The 23,548-nt window shown below is 47.2% G+C and overlaps 1 protein-coding gene across 1 annotated transcript in view; it reads right to left on the bottom strand.

The window, feature by feature from the left end:
- spop (speckle type BTB/POZ protein) overlaps positions 1 to 23,548 on the bottom strand; it is a 77,717-nt gene that overhangs the window by 37,543 nt on the left and 16,626 nt on the right. Inside the window, exon 2 of the mRNA XM_076997009.1 lies at positions 12,960 to 13,165. The gene's annotated coding sequence lies outside the window, so the exon portion shown is untranslated. The remainder of the gene's footprint in view (positions 1 to 12,959; positions 13,166 to 23,548) is intronic.

Here is a 23,548-nt window from a genome sequence, read left to right as displayed (position 1 = left end):
ATTTCAAACCCTTCCCTTTGCTTCAAGTCCCCTCTTACCTACCCACACACACACACACACACACACACACACACACACACACACACACACACACACACACACACACACACACACACACACACACACACACACTTTCACCAGCAGTCTCTGAGAGATTAATAAATCTGGTTAATCATCAACTACAGTTTGATTAAACTGCTCGTTAAGGGTTTTCCAGCCAGTACCGAGACGCAGCCGAGAGATCTCAAGAGAATATAGATGCTGAACCGCTCAGCGCCTAGATCCACACACCCACACACGGAGCCGTCACACTAAAGGCGTGTGGAGAACAGCTGAACATATTGAATCTTTTCCACTGATAATATGCAATATTAGCAGATATGCTGCTTGGGTTACGGTGGCGGAACTTAACACCGTGCACGGCCCACGATAGCGAGGAAGCGTACGAAGACGAGAGCGGAGACTACACCAGAGGCTCAGAGAGAAAGTCATCCTGATGTCTCTGGAAATAATCAAGCGTCTCCCTCAGCATTGACCAAGGCGCACGTTGATTTAACGCAGCGCTAACAGACGAAGGTCTCGCCGCTCGCGGGTTTACGCTAGTTACAGCTCCAACGCCTGCTTCACACAAAGAAGGAAATGACAATTTTACGCTCAATATCGGTGATATTCAGCGTTAACTCCCGTTTCTGAAAACTCCCGGTCTGTCATATTAGCAACTGGAGAATTCAGGCATCCACACTTCACAAATGTAATGAATGGATGTTAGAGCAGTGCGCACCGTTGTCTTCTAGAAGATAGCATTGTGGAAGATCTACAATGCATCTTTCACTTGATCTAACTCAGTCTGGCTTGTGTGTGTATCGACATCACAAAAATGGCTATTTCTTTTGTAGCTCAATGCTTAGAGCAGGTGAGATTAGCGATATTTTCACCGTATGAAGAAGATTGAGATTGGGACCCAAGTGCACCACCGCCACCACCATCACCCTGCTCAAACACACTCGGTCCCACAAAAGCTGTTAACGTGTCCAAACGCAGCGTTTTGTCCTGATTCTGTCACTCAGCCATGGTGTTTCCTGAAAGCCCTCTTCTTCAGCCTCTCCCCACACACACACACACACACACACACACACACACACACGAGTCCTCTCATTAGGACACAGTGCTGGAGCTTTGGTGTGTTTGTCAACAGTTTGTCCTAGCATGCTGCTCCACTGTGATCAATTAGACAGCTCACACTCACAGATTTACACTATAGGAGGAGGGGTAACCGAACAGTGTAAACACCCCTACACACACACACACACACACACAGCACACGCTCGCACATGTGCGTCACACTGTCCTCATTAGAAATGAATTACAGCCCGCAAGATTCACACCAGCAGCATGGGCTTCACGTGTCCCACCAGAAGACAACACACACACACACACTTGTGCACAAACAGGCACATATACAGAAATGCACACAAATACACATGTACACACAAACTTGGACAAATGCATTCGCTGGTGTACATAAATGTGCGCGCGCGCGCGCGCACACACACACACACACACACACACACACACACACACACACACACACACACACACACACACACACACACACACACACACACACACACACACACCGTTGTGCATGTAACAACCATGTACACAAACGCACTCACACACACAGGCTTTCAACAAGGGCTCAGTCTGTGATTTGCACGCTCTCACTGCATCTCCCGATAGACTGTGCGATATGTCAAAAGGACACAAACGCCACAGCACACATACAGTGCAGGAGGTGTAGAGAGAGTTGACAGTAGTCGGGCACCAGGACCGGTGCGTGCTCGCGGCCCGTCCCAACACCGTGTCCATAAACGGCAGGATTTGCAACAAGTAGGGCCAGCAGGTTTGAGCTATAATGAAGGAGGAGGAGGAGAACAGAAGAGGGGGCGGGGGGTGGGGCGTGAGGGGCGGAGCACAAGGAGTGATCCACTTAACTCACTGGCTGTAATTATACGATTTTTAATTAAAATGCAAATGCACAACACTGCCAGTCTATCACACGGGATCAAATTTCACAGCAATTTTCTCTCGGTACCTTTCTCCATGGCACACCCCTTCTCTCACATAAAGATCCCATAATAGCATAATGCCACCATTACTAGAAAGATCTTCTACATGCCACTAATCCAGTCTTCTCCTTGGACTGTGACACACACACACACATACAGAGAGAGAGAGAGAGAGAGAGAGAGAGAGAGAGAGAGAGAGAGAAGAGAGAGAGAAAGAGAGAGAGAGAGAGAGAGAAAAAGAGAGAGAGAGAAAGAGAGAGAGAGAAAGAGAGAGAGAGAAAGAGAGAGAGAGAGAGAGAGAGAGAGAGAAAGAGAGAGGATGACAGCAGAGTTCTGTTAACTTCAATCCAGTTCCTCGGTTCCTGTAAAACGACCTTGCTCAGTGCAAGACATATATACAATGCAAACATACGTATAGTCATATGATAAAGAAAGTACGCCATCTTTGAATTCTACTGAAAATCAGAACGTTAAAAGTAAAAATAAAAAAATGTAAAACCCCACCTGGAACTTCTTAAGCCGATCTTAAACTAGGTGAAAACACCACCACATGGTGCGTGTGGGCACTGTATTGTTGTGCTTCATAAAGAAGACGGCCAAAACGCACGCTCAGTGTGTGTTAAATGAGGTGCAACCCTTCCTGCCCCCGTAGGAGCAGAGGGCCCAGGCGGCAGCCAGGTGCCCTTGATGAAGTGATCATCGGCGGGTGAGATGAGATGTGGCGGCTGTGGAGAGCTCAGCCGTGTGTTAACACAACGGCCGGGAGACACCAGCACCTGACAGCGCCAGAGTGGCGGCCCGTCAATCTAGGCAGAGTTAGCCGGTATACCCGACGGATGCGTTGCGGTTTCCCGCGTCGCCATTGTGATATGAATATGCGCGATAACACCGTTGTCTTCTCTACAGCCCACTGGACCCTACTGTTATGAAGATACAGGACATTAACAAAAATAAACAAATGTACATTTAAAAGTCACTTTTGTCTTCTTTATACCATCCTCCCTCCCTTCTATGGTGACAGTAATACACATCGCAGAATTTGCATAGATGACTTGAGTTTTTAGAATTTCTCAAGGAACCGTTTCAGCCCTAATAGGGACTCCATGCACAATTAAATATTTGTTAATTTATCGTAAATCATATAATCCTAGTATAAATCGTAGTTAGCTCACGTCACACATTTTCTTCGTATCATACAGGCCTAGTTATGAGGCCATTTCAAAACAATCTGAAGTCCACCATTCCGCAGTGAGAAACGTTATTCACAAGTGGAAAGCAATCAAGACAGTTACCAGTCTTCCCAGAAGTGCATGTCCCGACAAATTCACCCCGAGGTCTCGGAGAAACTGTGAAAAACCCAAGAGCTACATCACATCCCAGCACCACTTTTGGCGAAAGCCAGACTCAGCACATCAGCACAAACACCTCAAACTGACTGTCAAGCACAGCGGTGGAGAGGTGATTTGGGCTCGTTCTGCAACTACAGCACCTTGGTACCTTGCAGTCACCGAGTCAAACTCCGCTGTATACCAAAGTATTTTAGAGTCCAATGTGAGGCCATCTCTCCGACAGCTAAAGCCTGGCCGAGAACTGCCTGACAAGACAATGATCCCAAGCACAGCAGGAAAAATAAACAGAATGGCTCAAAAAGAGACGAGTCAAGATGTGGCAATGGCCCAGACACCTGAACTCAAATGGACTGCAGTGGCAGGACATTAAGAGAGTTGCGCGTAGACAAATGCCCACAAGCCTCCACGGGCTTAAGCAACGCAGTAAATAAGGGTGAGCCGAAAGTAGTCCAGAATGACGCGAGAGACTGACGAAGTTTATTAACATCTGTTGGAATCTGTTGCGTGGTGTTGGTCATCTGATGTTGCATTTGCTGGATATGAAGACGCGAAGGAGCAAATGATTATGTCCCGATATACATACCCAGAGAATTCAAAAAGAGGATGGACTTTGGTTTTCAAAACACTTAATCTAGAAACAAAACTCAACGCCATATTTTTTTTGAAACTCAAAACAACTCAGGATGATTACTGCACTTTAATAGCTAATACTGTAAACTTTTCATCATGGCAGTTCAAACTTCTTTTTTTAATAAACTAAAAATTTCACCACATCAGACTGAACCGAGTGTGTCCGATAATCCAGTGCACAAAGCCAGTTAGGGGTTCCCAAAGGCTCCCCCCCCGGGTCCTCCCCTAATTTGCTGGTGCACTTCAAATGCCGGCTTCAGCATAAATGCCACAGAGTTAAAACGGAGGCACATCAGCAGCAACAAAGGACCTGCTCCCAAACGGATCATTAGGGCTCTTTCAGTTCAAACCAAAGACAAACACATCTGGGGAAAGAGGTGCTGGGGTGAGGGGAGAGATGGTGGGGAAAAAACAGGCATTTCTGACACCCCTATAATGTCCTTTGGTTTGACTTTGCCAGGTTAACACATTTGCAACATCAATTATCCACCCCCAGTGGACGTCAGAGGGGATTTATCATTACCACAGAGCTTCACAATTATCAGGAACTCGAGCTCATAGAAGACTGAGAAACAAAGTGAGGCCACAATTAATTTTTGCCCAGTTGCTACTGATCTCGCTTCCCACAGAGGAAACCCTCAGTCACACATTTAAATGACACCGCCAGGAGAGGAGAGGGAGAAACAAAGAATGAAAGGAAGAAGGAACAAAAGCAAAAAAAAAAGAATTGAAAGAGAAATAATAGGGAAAAAAAAACATTGAAAGAATAACAAAAATGATAGAAAGAAAGAAAAAGCAAAAAGACAGGGCAGTGAAGAAAGGAGTGCTGGAAAGGAAAGGATACTTACAAAACACACCGACAAGGTCAGTTAGAGCACATGAATACATCTGCCAACCACTATCCAGAAACACAGAAGCCCTTTCAGCAGGGCTAGTTAAGATCAAGCACTCTCACCTCGCCTGCCTCCACCACAAGACAATTCCCATCAACACAGGTCCACGGAAGCCGGGGGACGCACACTAAGCATGCCTTCATAATGTATGAACGAAGGAATAAATAAAACAGACGGAGTGGGATTTCATACTATTAATGTGTTGTGGAGGGGATAAGAGGGAGACGCGTCGAGAAATATTACACTTTGAAATAAACAAATGTGAGAGAGCAGAGGCAGACAAGAGAGAGTGAGACACGAGGGAGAGACTGGGTGTGAGGGAGAGACCGTCAGTGTCAGTGCGAGGGGGAGAGAGACCGTCGGTGCGAGAGAGAGAGAGAGACCGTCGGTGCGAGAGAGAGAGAGAGAGAGAGACCGTCAGCGTCGGTGCGAGAGAGACCGTCAGCGCGAGAGAGACCGTCAGCCTCAGTACGAGGGCGAGAGACCGTCAGCGTCGGTGCGAGGGCGAGAGACCGTCAGCGTCGGTGCGAGGGCGAGAGACCGTCAGCGTCGGTGCGAGGGCGAGAGACCGTCAGCGTCGGTGCGAGGGCGAGAGACCGTCAGCGTCGGTGCGAGGGCGAGAGACCGTCAGCGTCGGTGCGAGGGCGAGAGACCGTCAGCGTCGGTGCGAGGGCGAGAGACCGTCAGCGTCGGTGCGAGGGCGAGAGACCGTCAGCGTCGGTGCGAGGGCGAGAGACCGTCAGCGTCAGTACGAAAGGGAGAGATCGTCAGCGTCAGTGCGAGGGCGAGAGACCGTCAGCGTCAGTGCGAGGGCGAGAGACCGTCAGCGTCAGTGCGAGGGCGAGAGACCGTCAGCGTCAGTGCGAGGGCGAGAGACCGTCAGCGTCAGTGCGAGGGCGAGAGACCGTCAGCGTCAGTGCGAGGGCGAGAGACCGTCAGCGTCAGTGCGAGGGCGAGAGACCGTCAGCGTCAGTGCGAGGGCGAGAGACCGTCAGCGTCAGTGCGAGGGCGAGAGACCGTCAGCGTCAGTACGAAAGGGAGAGACCGTCAGCGTCAGTACGAAAGGGAGAGACCGTCAGCGTCAGTACGAAAGGGAGAGACCGTCAGCGTCAGTACGAAAGGGAGAGACCGTCAGCGTCAGTACGAAAGGGAGAGATCGTCAGCGTCAGTGCGAGGGCGAGAGACCGTCAGCGTCAGTGCGAGGGCGAGAGACCGTCAGCGTCAGTGCGAGGGCGAGAGACCGTCAGCGTCAGTGCGAGGGCGAGAGACCGTCAGCGTCAGTGCGAGGGCGAGAGACCGTCAGCGTCAGTGCGAGGGCGAGAGACCGTCAGCGTCAGTGCGAGGGCGAGAGACCGTCAGCGTCAGTACGAAAGGGAGAGACCGTCAGCGTCAGTACGAAAGGGAGAGACCGTCAGCGTCAGTACGAAAGGGAGAGACCGTCAGCGTCAGTACGAAAGGGAGAGACCGTCAGCGTCAGTACGAAAGGGAGAGATCGTCAGCGTCAGTGCGAGGGCGAGAGACCGTCAGCGTCAGTGCGAGGGCGAGAGACCGTCAGCGTCAGTACGAGGGGGAGACTGTGTGTCAGTGAGGAAATGCACAAGAAAAAAAGTGAGAGAGCATGCAAGAGAGTGAGCAAGAGAGAAAAAAAGAAAGAGAGGGAGGGGAGCAGGAGGGGGCAGAGAGAGGGGTGAGAGAGGGAGGGGGTGTGTGTCATAGCAGCCGTGATATGCTCTTTTCGGTGAACAGGAGAAAGGTAGTGCCGTTAATAAGTTCAATTGTATCTGTCCGCTATTTCCTTTCCAGACAGCTGCGACATTCCACTGAGCCCCAAAGTTCTTTTTCCTTCCAATTACCTAATTTAGGACCTACAGACCACACACACGCCCACACCCAGGCTTGCACGTGCGCACACACACACACGACTTAACAAGAAGTCATTTCATTATATGTTGCTACTATTATGCCGAATAAACTATTTAACTAATATTTGAACTAATTAGAATTTTTAAAGAAAGGAAATAAAAACTACTAATGATTTTAAAACTGGCCATTACTTTGTGTCCTACCAACAACCAGTGATCCTCACTTTCCTTGATAGGTTCTCTTACTGTTCACTCTAAGCAGCAATTGTTGGCAAGGGAGAAAAATTTAATAACTGCTTTCAAAATGGGCAAAATCCCCCTCATGTCTAATATGCATCATTGGCTTGATTAGCTAGCTTGTGCAGTTTTACGGATGATCTGCTTAAAGAGTCGGGGGGGGGGGGGGGGGGGAGGCGCTCTAAGATCACCCCATCAGAGCCCCGTCATCGGAGGCCCTCTGGGCAGCGATGTTGTCCACCACCATGTCCAGGACTGACACATTAGGCCACTCTGTGCTTGGTGACAGTCACTGCCCAGGCAAACCAAATGCTGCTGATATTTCTGAACTCCAAATGGCCGCGCCCACGTCATGCCACGGCCCGGGAAACTGGATAACGGGGAGTGTGTGGGTCAGTTAGGGACACTGGTTACAAAAAACACTAATAAAACGCAGCCTCCCCTCACACACACACACACACACACACACACACACACACACACACACACACACACACACACACACACACACACACAGGCGTCACTGTACTGAGGAGGAGATCGGTCCCTGGGGGCATCACACTGTGACAGAAGTCCAAGCGCACGCGGCAGACCCAAACCCAGTTTTTATTACAGTCATGGTGTAAAGACCAGGCGTGCAGCCTGAACCAGTGTGATGTACGTACACTTTAGGCCTGCAGAGCCTCTATAAAACATGTGCCGTGTGGATGCTCGTTGCAGGGACGGCTGACAGAGCCTGCAGGACACAAGACAACATTAAAGACGACGCCAAAACCCCACGGAACAGGGGAGGGGAGGGGGGCAGTGACATGAAAGTGAAAATTGAGAGAGAGAGAGAGAGAGAGAGAGAGAGAGAGAGAGAGAGAGAGAGAGAGAGAGAGAGAGAGAGAGAGAGAGGGGACACGTGGTGAAAAGAAGAGAAGCAAAAGTGAAAAGAGAGGGCTGAAAGGGAGGGAAAGCGGGAGAAAGAGAGAGACAGGAAGAGAAAGTGAGAGGGAGGTGTGGATGTGTAGTGTGGATTATGCAGTGTCAGCCGGGCTAAATGTGTGGGTATATTAGTATCTGCAGCCCTGTGGTGTAGTTGTTCGACGTTAGCGCCTTCGGCTCGGGGATTCTGACACCTCAGAAACGCAGGTCTGCTGCTCATCTCCGTGAAACAGGGTAGACGTTCCATACAGTTTAACCTCTCCACAACGGCCCTGTTTACCAGCGGGCAGCGGAGCTGAGCTCAGCACTACGGCCCTGCAGGAATCATCTCTGCAGCGCTGGAGGAGAAGAAGCGTCGCTAATGACAGCGAGAGTTTGTGCCGTACTTTGCGGTCCGTGTTCACAATATTGACTTCATTCGTCCTTTCACGAGTCAAGCGGGGGTCATGTTCCATCGGGGGTGTGGACGTGTGCTCATAACTGGCTGGCGAGCGCACCGCACTCGAACGGTGAGCTGCTGTTTGTTATCATAACCGTGACTAATCGGTTCTCCGCTAAGGCAACGTAGAAATAGAGCCTACGAGAAACCGTGGTGATGGGGGAGGAGCAAACTAACACGATAACCACGACGAGTCTGGGCCGACAGTGTTCTTTTAGCAGAAAGCCCTGCAGTTAAAGCTGCTGTTTGCAGGGCACCTGCACTTTCCACTAGTGGAAAGACACAGACGGAGTTGAGGCAGACAGGAGAGGCAGAGGGACCCAGTACCTGGCCCAGGGGGAGGGTAATAGAGGCAGCACCTGGCCCAGGGGGAGGGTAGATGGGGCAGCACCTGGCCCAGGGGGAGGGTAATAGAGGCAGTACCTGGCCCAGGGGGAGGGTAGATGGGGCAGTACCTGGCCCAGGGGGAGGGTAGATGGGGCAGTACCTGGCCCAGGGGGAGGGTAGATGGGGCAGTACCTGGCCCAGGGGGGGTGGTCCTTCCACACCCCCCACGTTGAACATCACGTTTCCTGCCCCGTTCATACAGCTCTGATGCAGACATGAATGTAAGCATCATTACATTAACAGCTGCTGGTACTGTCCTATAGCAACACATCACCGCGCATGTTTAACATTTAGCCTTACACTTGGAGACACAAATGTTATTATATATTTTTTTAGAATCTTCACTTGGGTGCAGATTATCAAAGATCTGGATTGATCCGAACATTAAATAGCCTGCAGCAGTTAAGATAATACTCCGATTATCCTCCACCTGCCTGGGCGGGTACCATCTGGACACCGTTTTAATTTGATAAAACAGACTGGCAACTTTTTCGAGGACAAGGGGATAGAGCGCAATGAGGTGCATTATTCTGTCACTAAAGTCACTCCATCTACTATTAAAGGAAATGTCATTAAAGACAGTTTAACCATCAACCATAAAAGCCTCCTGTGAACTACAGAACATGACGAATGTTTTGAGCGTGCCTACAATCAGCACTTATAAGGAAAATTTATATATAAGCACTTATCGGTCAAACAAAAAAAGAAAACTAAAGTACCAATTACTAAGTTTTAAGAAAATTCACATGGTATTAAAAAGGAGGGGAAAACCAGCAGCGTCCCAGAGGCGTGAAGAGCAGACGTCTCCCTGGAGCTGCAGGACACATTACTGATGACGGTGGCCTGGTGAAGGGCCGTGTGAACCGCTAGTTACTGCAGGAATACTGTGGAGGAGGTGAACAGGGGTTACAGCAGGAATACTGTGGAGGAGGTGAACAGGGGTTACAGCAGGAATACTGTGGAGGAGGTGAACAGGGGTTACTGCAGGAATACTGTGGAGGAGGTGAACAGGGGTTACTGCAGGAGTACTGTGGAGGAGGTGAACAGGGGTTACAGCAGGAATACTGTGGAGGAGGTGAACAGGGGTTACTGCAGGAATACTGTGGAGGAGGTGAACAGGGGTTACTGCAGGAATACTGTGGAGGAGGTGAACAGGGGTTACTGCAGGAATACTGTGGAGGAGGTGAACAGGGGTTACAGCAGGAATACTGTGGAGGAGGTGAACAGGGGTTACTGCAGGAATACTGTGGAGGAGGTGAACAGGGGTTACTGCAGGAATACTGTGGAGGAGGTGAACAGGGGTTACTGGAGGAGTACTGTGGAGGAGGTGAACAGGGGTTACTGCAGGAATACTGTGGAGGAGGTGAACAGGGGTTACTGCAGGAATACTGTGGAGGAGGTGAACAGGGGTTACTGCAGGAGTACTGTGGAGGAGGTGAACAGGGGTTACTGCAGGAATACTGTGGAGGAGGTGAACAGGGGTTACTGCAGGAGTACTGTGGAGGAGGTGAACAGGGCGAGCTGCTCCAAAAGCCCCTCACTACTTCTGTTCTTTACAGGGGAGTCTCAGGACGCCCACAATGCCATCTTTGCTCTCTCCACCCAAATCACTCTAAATGCCAACCAGAAAACAAACACACACACACACACACACACACACACACACACACACACACACACACACACACACACACTTTAAAATGTCTCAAAGCAAGAGACAAACACATGTGTGCGCACACTAAGAAAAACGAGCACGGACGCAAACGCACAGCCACACACACACGAGCGCACACCTCTCCCCCGACATAAAGACCTTGGGCTCCGAACCAACTCGCAAAAAAAAAAAGGAGCCAAAAGTTTGAGCTCCACTAGAGCTCCTGCCTCCAACTGTGAGTCACACGGCACAAACTCCCAGCCTGGAAAAGTTAACGCTTTAAAGCAAAGCACCTCACGCATGAACAAACCCTGAAGAAGAAACACAGCACTGAGTCAGATTAACACAATCTGGAGATGCCATTAAAGACAGGCACATTCTCAGCCGCCCGCTGCCCAGGACCACATCATGTGGGAGCGGTGGAGACAGGATGAGAGTGAGGGTGTGGAAGAAAGGCGCTCCACTTCTAGTATTTCAGCTGCCTAACTTCATTACGCTGTGACTCCTTGCCAGTGCTGGGAGCCACAGCGTCAGGTCGGGCCTTCAATGCCACAGTCTGCCCGTGTCCCAACCATCACCCTGCTTTCATTATGTCTTAGGTCCTGCAACCAAAATAACTCCGTAATGGAACTAACTGAACTACATGTCCCTTAATAAAAGGCTTTCTTGATGAAGTTTTGACTACACAAAGCCTGTAGGTCATGTCTGAAACACAGACTAATAATGCAAAGAGCTCAGAAGGTCATAATTTAGTGACCCAAATTAACCAATAAAATAAATTATTATTTATTAATTTTTGTTAATAAAATTTTATTAACAAAAAAATTTGTTTTTAAAATTTTAATTAAATTTTTTTTTGTTATTATTTATAATAACAAAAAAACGCAACACTGAGGCAACTTAAAGTGACCGTAAAATTATCACAGGGCCTGAAAACGTTACCATGACACACTCGAGTTTGTCAAGAACAAGGCAACACACACGCCTTTTTTTGACCAGAGGCTACATTCACGCTAGTGAAAGTGTTGTGCAAGCCGCACTCCAACCATCACGCTTGGCAGCAGGCCATTACATTTACATTCTGCTAATGCTTTTGTCCAGAGTGACTTCAATTACCCAATTACAAGGATGGACCGAGTGGAGCTGAAAAGCCTCGTTCAAGGGCGTGGTGGCCTCACCTGAACCCACCAGCTCCCCCTCAATAGCCGGGTTCAACAGCCAAGCTCAATAGCCAAGTTCTCCGACCTGCGAGGGACCGTCGTGCCCTTCATTCAAGCTTTATTCAAAAGCGAAGCCTGAGCACAGGACAGCTGGTTAACGTTACGTTCAGAATGGGTGCTTTCGCACAGCGGCGACGCTCAACGGCGCCTGTACCGTCAAACCAGGCGGTTATAAAATGCTAATTTCCTCATTTTCAGGTGCAAAGTGTTTGTGGAGACGTCCTCTGAAGTTACTGCAACATGCTTAGAAGCTTAAAATTGGTGCTACTCCCCTTTAATGCAAAGCATAATGGCAAACCACAAAGATGGGGAGACAGCAAAAGCGTGAGACGGTGCGAGAAAAAGAGAGACGTCGCGAGAAATACAACAGGAGCGTACGTGAAGCCAAGCCCAAGACAGCCAATAGCGGAAGCAGTCAGCTCTCCGCGTTGATCAAAGGTATGAGCACGTTTGTGATGACAGGATAATTAGCCAGTTCTGACCCTCGTCTCCCATTTGATCGGTCCACAGGCTGGACATTCCTCACCCACCCCCCATCCCCCCACGTGGTGCCACATCAGATCAGTAGCCGGTGCGTGCACGTGTGTGTGCGTGCGTGTGTGTGTGCGTGCGCGTGTGTGTCACAGAGTTTATCATTTTTCTCCCGTCAGTAACGCTGGGTCTCTCTTCCTCCCTCTCCCTCACCCTGCTGGAAGGGTCTCTCTTTCTCTCCCTCACCCTGCTGGAAGGGTCTCTCTCTCACCCTCACCCTGCTGGAAGGGTCTCTCTTTCTCTCCCTCACCCTGCTGGAAGGGTCTCTCTCTCACCCTCACCCTGCTGGAAGGGTCTCTCTCTTCCTCCCTCACCCTGCTGGAAGGGTCTCTCTCTCACCCTCACCCTGCTGGAAGGGTCTCTCTCTCACCCTCACCCTGCTGGAAGGGTCTCTCTTTCTCTCCCTCACCCTGCTGGAAGGGTCTCTCTTCCTCCCTCACCCTGCTGGAAGGGTCTCTCTTTCTCTTCCTCCCTCACCCTGCAGGAAGGGTCTCTCTCTCACCCTCACCCTGCTGGAAGGGTCTCTCTTCCTCCCTCACCCTGCTGGAAGGGTCTCTCTCTCACCCTCACCCTGCTGGAAGGGTCTCTCTCTCACCCTCACCCTGCTGGAAGGGTCTCTCTCTCTCTCTCCTTCTCTCTTCATTTCCCTTTTACTTTTTGTTCTTCTTCATGTTTACTCACTACAGTCCCCCCCCCCCCCCCGCCCCCCCGTTTCATATCTTTTCCCCCTCTTACACTGGCCACACTCGTTTGGCTCTTACCTATACGAGCTCAAAGTCCATTAAGCATCTGGAGAAGCAGGAGCAGCCATTGCAGAAGCGAGCTGTGTGTGTCCCTCTCACCGTCCTCTGTCTCTCTCTCCCCCAGTTAAGTGGGGAGGGGGCGGGGCCGTTGTGCTCGCCTGTCCTGCCCGTCCCGGGAGAGTATGTCAGTGTATCTGCTGATCTCTGCTGCTCCACTCAGGAATCTGAAAGCAGAGAAGAGAGAGCAGGGATGAGGTTCACTGGGAGGTCAACAACAGGGGAGTGTGGGCCCTGCGCTCGCCCCCATGGTCCCGGTGGCTTAACAACAGGGTGCGAAAGATTGGTCACGGTCGTTAGCGATTATCAGTAATCAAGGACATTGATAATTATGTTTGGGGCCAATATTCGTTTATCACAAATTGGATGACTGCGGCGTGAAAACCTACCGGAATGAAATTCTTCCTCACAACTAAACGAACATAAATATTTAAAATATAATAAAAATTTTATATTAGAACATTATAAAAAAGTGCTGAGTTTTAGACAGCATAAAAGGTTGCAAAAATACTTACAAATTTTTATGTAATCTTTATACAGATAAAACTAAGTAATTATAATTGCTCTCTCAAAATAAGAAAAACAGCTTCCCAAGTCACTGCATAACTGTATAAACAGCTCCTCAACATCTACATGTGCATAAATACAGTAAAATAGAAAAATAATCTGAGTGGTGTGTGGTGAGTGGTGTGTGAAGCCCAACCATGCCGCACCTTCACGTTCCTACAGGTTCTGTCCGTAAACCCAACTAACGGCCCAGTGAGGTTTAAGAGTTCAGAAGCCAGCGACATAAAGGAGCTCGAAAAGGGGCTCGAAACATTCGATAAATAAGTTCTATATACATTTTTATATTAAACCAAACATGACGTACATGTCACTGTTGAAAAGGCACACCATGACATCAGGACTACCAAACCACCAGGAAGGTCTACACTTAACTCTCCTTAAGAAGAGAAGAAAAAACTCATACTATAATACATTTAAAAAATATACATACAGATTACCTCAGAGTCCCCATACACGCAGATTACCTCAGAGAGAGTCCCCATACACGCAGATTACCACAGAGTGAGTGCCTATTAGGGCTGCCACAAACGATTATTTTAATAGTCAACTAATCACCGATTAATTTTTACGATTAGTCGACTAGTCGGATTGTACGTTAACTGAATATAAAACATACAGCTTATCACACTAGAATGCAACTGCTATTATATAACCATCATTAGATTTCAGCTATAACTAAAAATAAAAACAATTAAGATCATAGTTCATTAAACCTTTAATGAAATATGCAGCTTGTTGCAACAAACAATTATTAAAATAAGGATAAGGCACTGCCTTAAAAAACACAAAAATAAATAGGCCTACATTAATAAAGTTTTTTTTTAGGTTTTTCTTTCTTTCATTAGTCTCTGGCATCAAACTTCGCTACATTTAAATCAAATTAGGTAGGGACCTGAAACTAAGGAGTTATTCACAAAAATAAAGTTTTGGTCTCACTGACGTTACAGAAAATACACGCGCTAAGGCTAATTAAACCAATCGCCATCACTAATGTTAACTTTTACAGTTACCACGATAAGCAGGGTTGCCAACTCTCACGCATTGAGAGTGAGAGACACGCATTTGACCGTCTTCACACGCTCACACACCACACAAACGATATCTCACGCCGAAAAAAAAGTTGGCAACCCTGCGATAAGTAAGTACTAAGTTAACGCTCTGTTTGTGGTAACTTTAGCAGCTAACGAGCAATTTAGATTACAGAGATGACGGTCCCTATTCATCGTTGTCACAAGTAGCCACAACATGCTTCAGGTACGTGGTTGTGCTGCCGTGGAAGGCAAGTTCTGCCTTGCAGATATTGCACGCGTTTCGGAACCCGACTACGGAAAATGATCCCGCACTTTTGAGTTCCGTAGCCGGGTAGCCACGATACCAGAGCCTGTCTGTATAACGTCCTGGGATGTCGTCAACTGTCTACCCCGGTTTCCACTAAACTGCGCACGTGCGTCAAGGACAGAAACGCAGACGCAGCAGTGGAAACTGTCGCAGCAGTTTGGAGAGGAAAAAAAACGACGCATCGACTAATAAATTAGTCGTCGACTATTTTAGTAGTCGACATAGTCGTGACTAGTCGACTAATCATGGCAGCCCTAGTCCCTATACACGCAGTTTACCTCAGAGAGAGTCCCTATACACGCAGATTACCTCAGAGAGAGTCCCTATACACGCAGATTACCTCAGAGAGAGTCCCCATACACGCAGATTACCTCGGAGAGAGTCCCTATACGTGCAGATTACCTCAGAGAGAGTCCCTATACACCCAGATTACCTCAGAGAGAGTCCCTATACATGCAGATTACCTCAGAGAGAGTCCCTATACATGCAGATTACCTGGGAGACTCATGTCAGGTGTGAAATGGCAAGCTACACGGAGCAGACACTAGGGTTGCAGCGGTAACCGGTTTCACGGTATACCACGGTATTAAAATGCACGGTTATCATACCGTGTGCGTTTGCTTATTACCGGTAAAAAGCAAGCCAGCGGAGAAACTGACCCGCGCATGCGCAACTCCGCTCCGGTTCAGCTACTCAGCACACAGCAGTGAGAATGGCAGAAAGTGCATCAGACTTAACACATTTTTTAACAAAAAAAAGCTAAACTAAAATCAGTGGCGAAAATGACGTAATCGCGGTGGCTCCGCCCGTGCGCGAGGGTCTCGCGCGCTGTCGATTCGCGAGGTCGTGCACCTCTCGAATTTTGTAACTTTGCGCGCGCTGCGCCTCAGCGCAATGAACAAAGTCACGTTTGCAGGATTCATACACGTTTAAAAGGTGGAATTAAAGCACTTGTACGTCACTTTAAAGGTCCGTTTCAATATTTTCCAGCACGATAAACATAATTAAGTTAAATATTTATACATATACTCGAAATAATTCGCTTTTTCATCACATTATTTAATGGTTGTTTATTTCCAAAACGCCCAATCTTAACGTCTTCACGTTCTCTCATGTTTCGTCCTGGAATTAAAAGAGGCTCGTATTTGTTAACGTAAGACAAAAGAACTGTGCGGAGTCGCGTGCTACGGTCACTAGTGAAAGTATAAACCTAGCTTTTTATGGTCCTTGCTTTCACTGGATGTGAAAGACGCTATTAATTTACATGCGTTCAATTTCTAACGTACCTGTTTTTGATATGTTAAAACCAGACTCGGTGTGAAAACCTTAAAATAGAAATCTCTATTGTGATGATGTCAGAAATAAATCCTCTCTTCCTGCAGTATCTGGTTATATTCTAACTTGGCAGTACAACGGACGTTTACAACAGTTGTTGATCAGACACTGACCCAGGCTGAGTTTATCAGATATTAAATAATTTAAACTTAAATAATTGTACTGAAATCCATGATTTAGGTTTCTCTAATTTTGCAGTATTTATATAAACATGTGTACAGCTTATTTTTTTAAAGGACACATTTTGTATACAATAGTTCCAGGTTTCTACAATAAATAGTTAATTGAACAAAAATAACTTGTTGTAATTTCTTTAAGGGTCGGTGTATCTTTTAATAATATACAAACTAACTGTGATACCGTGATAACCGTGATACCGCGGTATTTTCTGAGACGGTTATCATACCGTGAAAATCTCATACCGTTGCAACCCTAGCAGACACGGCCCGTCCCGATCACGGCAGCGCCGGCGGGTGAAACGGCCTTTAAGCACACACATTCCCCGACGCATTCAAACTACTACTGCAGCCGCGCGGATCCACACAGCACTCGCTTCCGTGCCGAGAACCCGCGCTCTCACAAGACGAGACGTTCGATGCATCTCAGGCAAACCTACATATGCGCGGGTTTGGCTAGAGTGTGCTCACGCATCGGAACAATATCTGGGAGAAAAAGTATATTAACGACAGCCATCACCTCAAGACGTGTGCAAAATTATATGAATACATGGTGCTTTCTGCCAGATGTGTTGTACAACCGCAACACGTTCTTACCTTTTCCCTGGTAAGAACCGCTTCATTCCTGCGTCTCTCTCAAAAACCAAACCCGCCGAATATAAATTGATGAACGTCGATTCCTGATCATCAGCTGAGCCGATAATTAGCCAACGCTTACTTTACAAGAGACCGGTATATAATCAGACCACTCATCATGGTACCAGTGGGTTAATGGTACACTCAGACACAATCAGACCAAGCTAATAATGACATGGGAGAACAGGGGAAAGACTCTCGGCTCTAGCTGTGGCCAAGAAAAGAGTGATGGCCACCAGTTCAAAAGGCAATGCCTGCAGAACCCGGGTGCTCACCATTAAACAACATGCCTGCCCTATATTCTTGAACTGGGCCTCTCCAGTTACAGCCTATTGTAAGTACAGGATAGCCAAACTGCAGTCTACCTAATCACAGTCCCTGTAGTCTAATCCAAACCACTGCGTGTTGCAGACAAAGCATGATTAAAGTTCAGCAATGTTCTTGGTGTCACTCTTATGCGCATGAGAAAAAGAACATGCAGATGGGTTAAGAACTGAGCAGGCTAGCTTGTGTTGGATAAGGCAAATTCGTCATCTCTGGCTGCCTGTCAAGGAAGCACTTTCTCCTGTAGGGCTGGTTAAAGCCAAACTGAGATGTGTCACCCAGGGCAAGTGTACATTACTGACATTTAGCGCTGAATCATCAACGGCTCAGCAGTGACTCAGTAAATTGTACACAAGATCTGGATGCAGCTCAAGAGACCTGAAAATGTTATGAAGGTGGAAAAAAGAATGAAGAAATGTTAAACAAACGCGCTTCAGGTCGTTTTCCTTCTAACGGTCATGTAGTCTTGTAAACCGTGAGGAGGGCACACACACTAACATTGTCGAAGATGCACTGAGAGTTGCTTTTTCTTCTTTCGTCTCACCGTTTTCCCACCTCTATCTGTGGCCTCCTCCAGACGGGTCAAACTTTCGCTCCATCCCCTTTTCCAACATGTCTTGAGTCAAGCAAGCAATCAGTACCACTGATTGCTGACGGAACGAAAACAGGGACCGGCTCTGGGTGCAGCAGGACCGGATTATGAAACACCGCTGTACCCGAATAGGCGAAACGGGAAGAGTGTTGCAAGAAACGCTTCAATTGACGGGACAGGCTCACGTCTGACTCCACACGGAGCCTAGTCGTCTCTGTGATGCTTGGCTCAACTAGACATGACTGACTCGCACCGTCTCTAGCAGAGGTAGACTACTGCCGCTTGATGACCTGAAGCAGGTCGCTAGGAATATGTGCAGTGATTAAGCCTGCAGGCAGATATTCCCCCCTGTAAGACACAGAACACTATGCAAAGGGACTGGAGACCAGCAACAGGAAGGAAGGAACAGTCCCTTCTTCATTTTAAAGCGTGTTTTTTAACAAACACAGCAGCCTGACAGCACACAAATGCTACTGATCTGGGAGCCACTACATTACAGCACACAAAATGACTCAGATACCATTATACTGAACAATCGTCTGCCGTTTCGTATTCGGATAGTTCCTTGAACTTCAAAAAAGTCTGAGGACTGATTTGAAGTAGGTGTGCATCCAGGTAGCAGTACGATCCCGTCAAACCGGTGGACAGAACTGTGTAAGATACGATTAATCGTGTTTACACCATCAAGAGCAGCACTTGCTTCTAATTGTTCAAAAACCAAAAGCTGAATCCATAATGAATTCTCTCAAGCTTCTATTCTGGACTTCTCTGGCGGTGTTGGGAGTCATTTCTCCAAGCAGGGTGAACCTTCACAGACTCAGTGATGTTAGGTGTGAGGCGTGATTCTACCCAGTCCGTCAATGCTCCATCTGTAGATGTGAACCGTCCCGTGTAACTGAACATCATCATCATGCTGAATGATGTTTGCAAAAAATCGTGTCATCAGACAAAATGATGTTTGTCAAAAATAGGACTTTCAGATATATGTGATTCATATATATAATGATATATTGGAATACTGCAAGCAGGGCAATAAATTGCAATTGTTTTATCTAATTTTAAGCTAAAAAAAAAAATTAAGAAAAAAAACCACCATGTACACAAAATCAGAGTAAAACTCTTAAGTTTCCATGCAGTCAGAACAATGGGATGTTAAACTGAACGGTCCCAGTAAGAGGCCACATCACACCACTTTGATCCTTTTAACTTGGATTTCACTTTGGATGCATGTTTTTTTTTTTTCGTCAACATGACGGGGCTCTGGGTGTCCTGCGGTGGAGAAACTCTCGCATGCTGCAAACACACAGGAAGCGCTTAGCCCAGAGCACACTGGTCCTCGTGTTCCTTCAACCAACAGAGAGCTCCTCTCGTCCTCACAGACAACAGATGATCAAACTATTCTAGCTGGTCCATCTCCTCCACCAGATCAGTGAAAAGTGTCAAATAAAATATTAATAAAAATATAAATTTTACAATACGTTAACAGACAACACCGAACAGAAATTCCATCAATTATCCAAGTCCAACTACTAAAACAAAATAGGCATCATTTTTAATTTACACACATTTACACACTTCTAACCTCTAATGCATATAATAAAAAGAACTAGCCTCATTTATCAATTTATTTACTTCCATTCTGTTCCATGTTTAGGGCAGCGACCACAGTATCAGTCATTTTGTAGTTCTCATTGAAGGATCCTTACAGCCAGGATGGAGAGCTGATATCATTCTCTCTCTCGTTGGGGCATCTCTTTCCCAGCCTTGACGTGCTTCACTGTCTGAGGGTCATGCAGGCTTTCCTGTGTCCATGAGAAGTTTGGCAATAAAGTGGTGACTGATAGTGGCCCTGCGCTCGTCTGACATGACCACGCTGGCATCCATCACTGGCTCAACGCTCTCCAACACTCCCTCGGCACGTGATGTCAGCCTCAATGTCGCTCGATGGGGAGACATCTGTTGCAATTTGTTGAAAGAAGTGCTACGTTAATGGCTGGTGGTTGTTCCAAACATCTTTCCGTCATGTCACCGGAGCTCTTCCACCTAGTCACTTCTGGTTTTTGGTAGCTAGAGCAGCTCTCGTTTGCGTTTCAGCTAACGTTGTGGTTCTGCGTTCGAAATGGGCTGCAATGCATCTGGACGTCCGATAGACCGAGTATTGCCCCATTTTGGCTCAAGGCGATATTCACGGCCGGTGCAAAAATATCATACTCGGCTCATGTTTTACCAGTCTAGCTGCAGCATTCATATCGGATGTATTGTCTCATAACAGGAAGTTCCACTTCTCTGTTCGGTTACAGGCTCCATGAGTAACCCCGTGAGGTTCGTTCCTGCGTGGCCGACATGCCTCGTTCTTGTTGGAAGCACGTACACGTCCATCCGCCACTCGTCCGTTATGGGATGGGCTGTTCCAGCAGGCTCGTCTTTACCTCCTCGCACTATTTGTGCACGGCAATGTCAGCGCTGCGTTGTCAGGGAGGGTGGTGTAACGAGGGTTCGTTGGCTTCGTCGTGTTATGGAAGCGTTCGCTCTTCCACAACAGTGAGAGGGTGCACGTCTTTGCAAATGAAAAGGTGTTGACGGTCATTGCGGTTACAGGAGTTGAGGAGTACCACCTTCAGTGTGAGAACTTGTTCCAGAAGGAGTTGAGAAAGATCCACTCGTGTAACGCTGCCTGCGTTAGCCGGACATCAAAACAGCATGTTGCCAAGTGCGCTCAGAATCGTGGTGTTCCCCGAATATTTGATTTTGGGTTGGTCCATTTCAGAAAATGGCCCATAGTGCTTACCTTATTGTCAAAGCCAAAACGAGCCCACATGTCAGCAAAGTGCACCATGGGACTGGTATTAATGTTACGTAGATAACCATGTCTACAAATTCTAACTTTAGCTGTGAGCCCTTACATACTTATTTACGCTGAAGTGAATATCTGTAGAGAGAGACTTCTGTCTAGCCATCTAGTTAGGGGTTTAAACACAAAATAAACCACAAATATCTGCATTTAAACCATTAATTAGTGTTTGAAAATCCTTCATGTTACAAAACAATATTGCGATACTTAAAATGTGCCAATATTTTCCTTACACCCCATTTTGAGATACAAAAATTGTCAGACATCTTACAAGATGTTTTGTAAATAAAATCATACATTAACTTTCATATGGATTATTGTATATGTGTTTATATTGTTTTACATGCAAATAAAAAAGTGCTGGTGACAATAACATGTATAGGCTGATGAATTCAACTCCAGCTGCACCTAAAATTCACATTTCCCTTAAGGCATAATAAGGAATCAAGTTCCATTCGAGGAAACATTCATATTTTCAGAGTAGCTACACTTTCAAAATGTGGTGGAGACAAAATCAGCCATTTCCAACAGTGTACTAAGCACAAATTACACCTACAGTTCCTGACAAGAAAATCAAACTAGTGCTTAATGAATAAATCACCAAACGCTGAATTGCTGCGATACACATTAAAATCACATCCCACCAACCCCTGCCACACTTTTTTGGATGTTTCTTGTAGTTGATTGAAATCGCCCCTGAGTTTGAATCTAAATGTCTTACCACAATATTTGGACTGCATTTTCCATCTTAGGGAAACATTTCCTGCCTCGTATTAATACATACAAATACCATGAATGGTCCAAAATTAAACTTTTCACCTCTGGAAAAAAAAAAAAAGTCTGATCTCACTTTTTTGTGCTCCTGAAGAGACTTTAATTGAAACAACTTGCTGAGAAGAGACCCACTTTGGAAGAATTACAACCAGAATGTCATTTCAGCAAAATAAAAGCTTCACATTTCATTCTGTGCATTTTTCTCATGTTTGTACATTTTTGACTAATCCCAGCCCTTCGGATGTGCAGGCTATTTCTCTTAGATTTAATAATCATCAGTGCATTTCAAGCTGTAAACTGGTCACTTAGACAGGGCTAAATGGTCAGAAAGGGAAGAGAAAGAAACAGGTGGCAGTACACTCAAAAAAGCAAGAGAAACACATCAAACCAAACACAGGAAGAACGGAGAGTATATTAGCCATCAGCAAGGGAGGAGAGAGAGAGAGAGAAAGAGAGAGCGAGCGAGAGAGAGTGCATTAAAAGGTCTGCTCCTCGGAGTGAAAGGCTGTGGGCAGGCCTGAGAAATGCCAGGGCCTCACGTCAAGAGCTCAAACATGTTTAAACGGCAGTGGATAACTGTCATGATCAACAGCTCAGCTGTCAGCCAGAGGAGATTTTCCCGCTCTCGCACACACACACTGACTCGCATGCTTGCACACGCACGCACACACACACACACACACACACACACACACACACACACACACACACACACACACACACACACACACACAGAGTGAGGAAACATTAAGCCACAATTATTCCCTACAGAGGGCAGAGCTACCCCCCACTGCAGAGAGCTCAGACACCAGATTAGCGTCCAACAGAACATTTGGACACGCTGAGTCATAAAGTTCTGCATACCGGGTGACATCGCACTCTACATAAACAAACTACATGTGCAAGTCAGAGTCCCAGCAGGGTTAAGCACAGAACCAGTGGCCTCGTCCTCTCTGAACACACTGACCAGCCCAGCCTGGTAGATGGTACAGCGGGGAAAATGAGTCACTCCTTCAACCACTCACATTCAGATTGTGACAGTAAAGACCTGAAAAACAGAAAATAACGCCACAGGAGAAGCACGGCACCGCAGCTCGGTCTGGTCCGCTGTCTAACCCTCCCGCTCCAAACCACCAGTGAGGAATGAGAACCTAAATTACAGATTTTTATCTGGAATCCTCATTGAAGGAGAAGATACCTGGAGGGGGGGGGGGGGGGGGGGGGGGGGGCACGACAGAGACAGGGCTGGAGACGGTGACATTAACTTTATCACTGATCATTGATTCCTCTGCCTAGGAGAGGGGAGACATTATAGAAATAGAAAGGGCGGCGACAGCTTCTCGCTCCGTGTGGCTATCACAAGGCATTTAGTCACCGCAGACAGAACAGGTCCTTCCCAAGCACCTCTGCTATCCAGCCAACGACACCTCGTCAGCCGCCTCCTGGACACCTTTGATCAGATCAATCGATCGGTAAGCGATCGGACGTGCCGGCAGGAGGGGGGGCGTGGACCTCGGCCCCGGGAAGCGGGCCGGCTCTTTGAAGGTGGCGGAGACGTGAAGGAGCGATCGCCAGCACACGGGCCGGGAGCCGGGCTCCACACGCATGATGAAAGACTTGCAATTTGGATTAGGGCTTCGGAGAACACACCGCTGGTCACACAAGGACGTTCAAAGTAGGGTTGCAACGGTATGAGATTTTCACGGTATGATAACCGTCTCAGAAAATACCGCGGTATCACGGTTATCACGGTATCACAGTTAGTTTGTATATTATTAAAAGATACACTGACCCTTAAAGAAATTACAAGTTTTTTTTGTTCAATTAACTATTTATTGTAGAAACCTGGAACTATTGTATACAAAATGTCTCCTTTAAAAAAATAAGCTGTACACATGTTTAAATAAATACTGCAAAATTAGATAAACCTAAATCATGGATTTCAGTACAATTATTT

The sequence above is a fragment of the Brachyhypopomus gauderio genome, chromosome 2, assembly GCF_052324685.1.
Source record: "Brachyhypopomus gauderio isolate BG-103 chromosome 2, BGAUD_0.2, whole genome shotgun sequence".
Lineage (NCBI taxonomy): Eukaryota > Metazoa > Chordata > Actinopteri > Gymnotiformes > Hypopomidae > Brachyhypopomus > Brachyhypopomus gauderio.
Note: the sequence above shows the minus strand (reverse complement) of the source record. Positions and strands in the feature narration are given on the sequence as shown.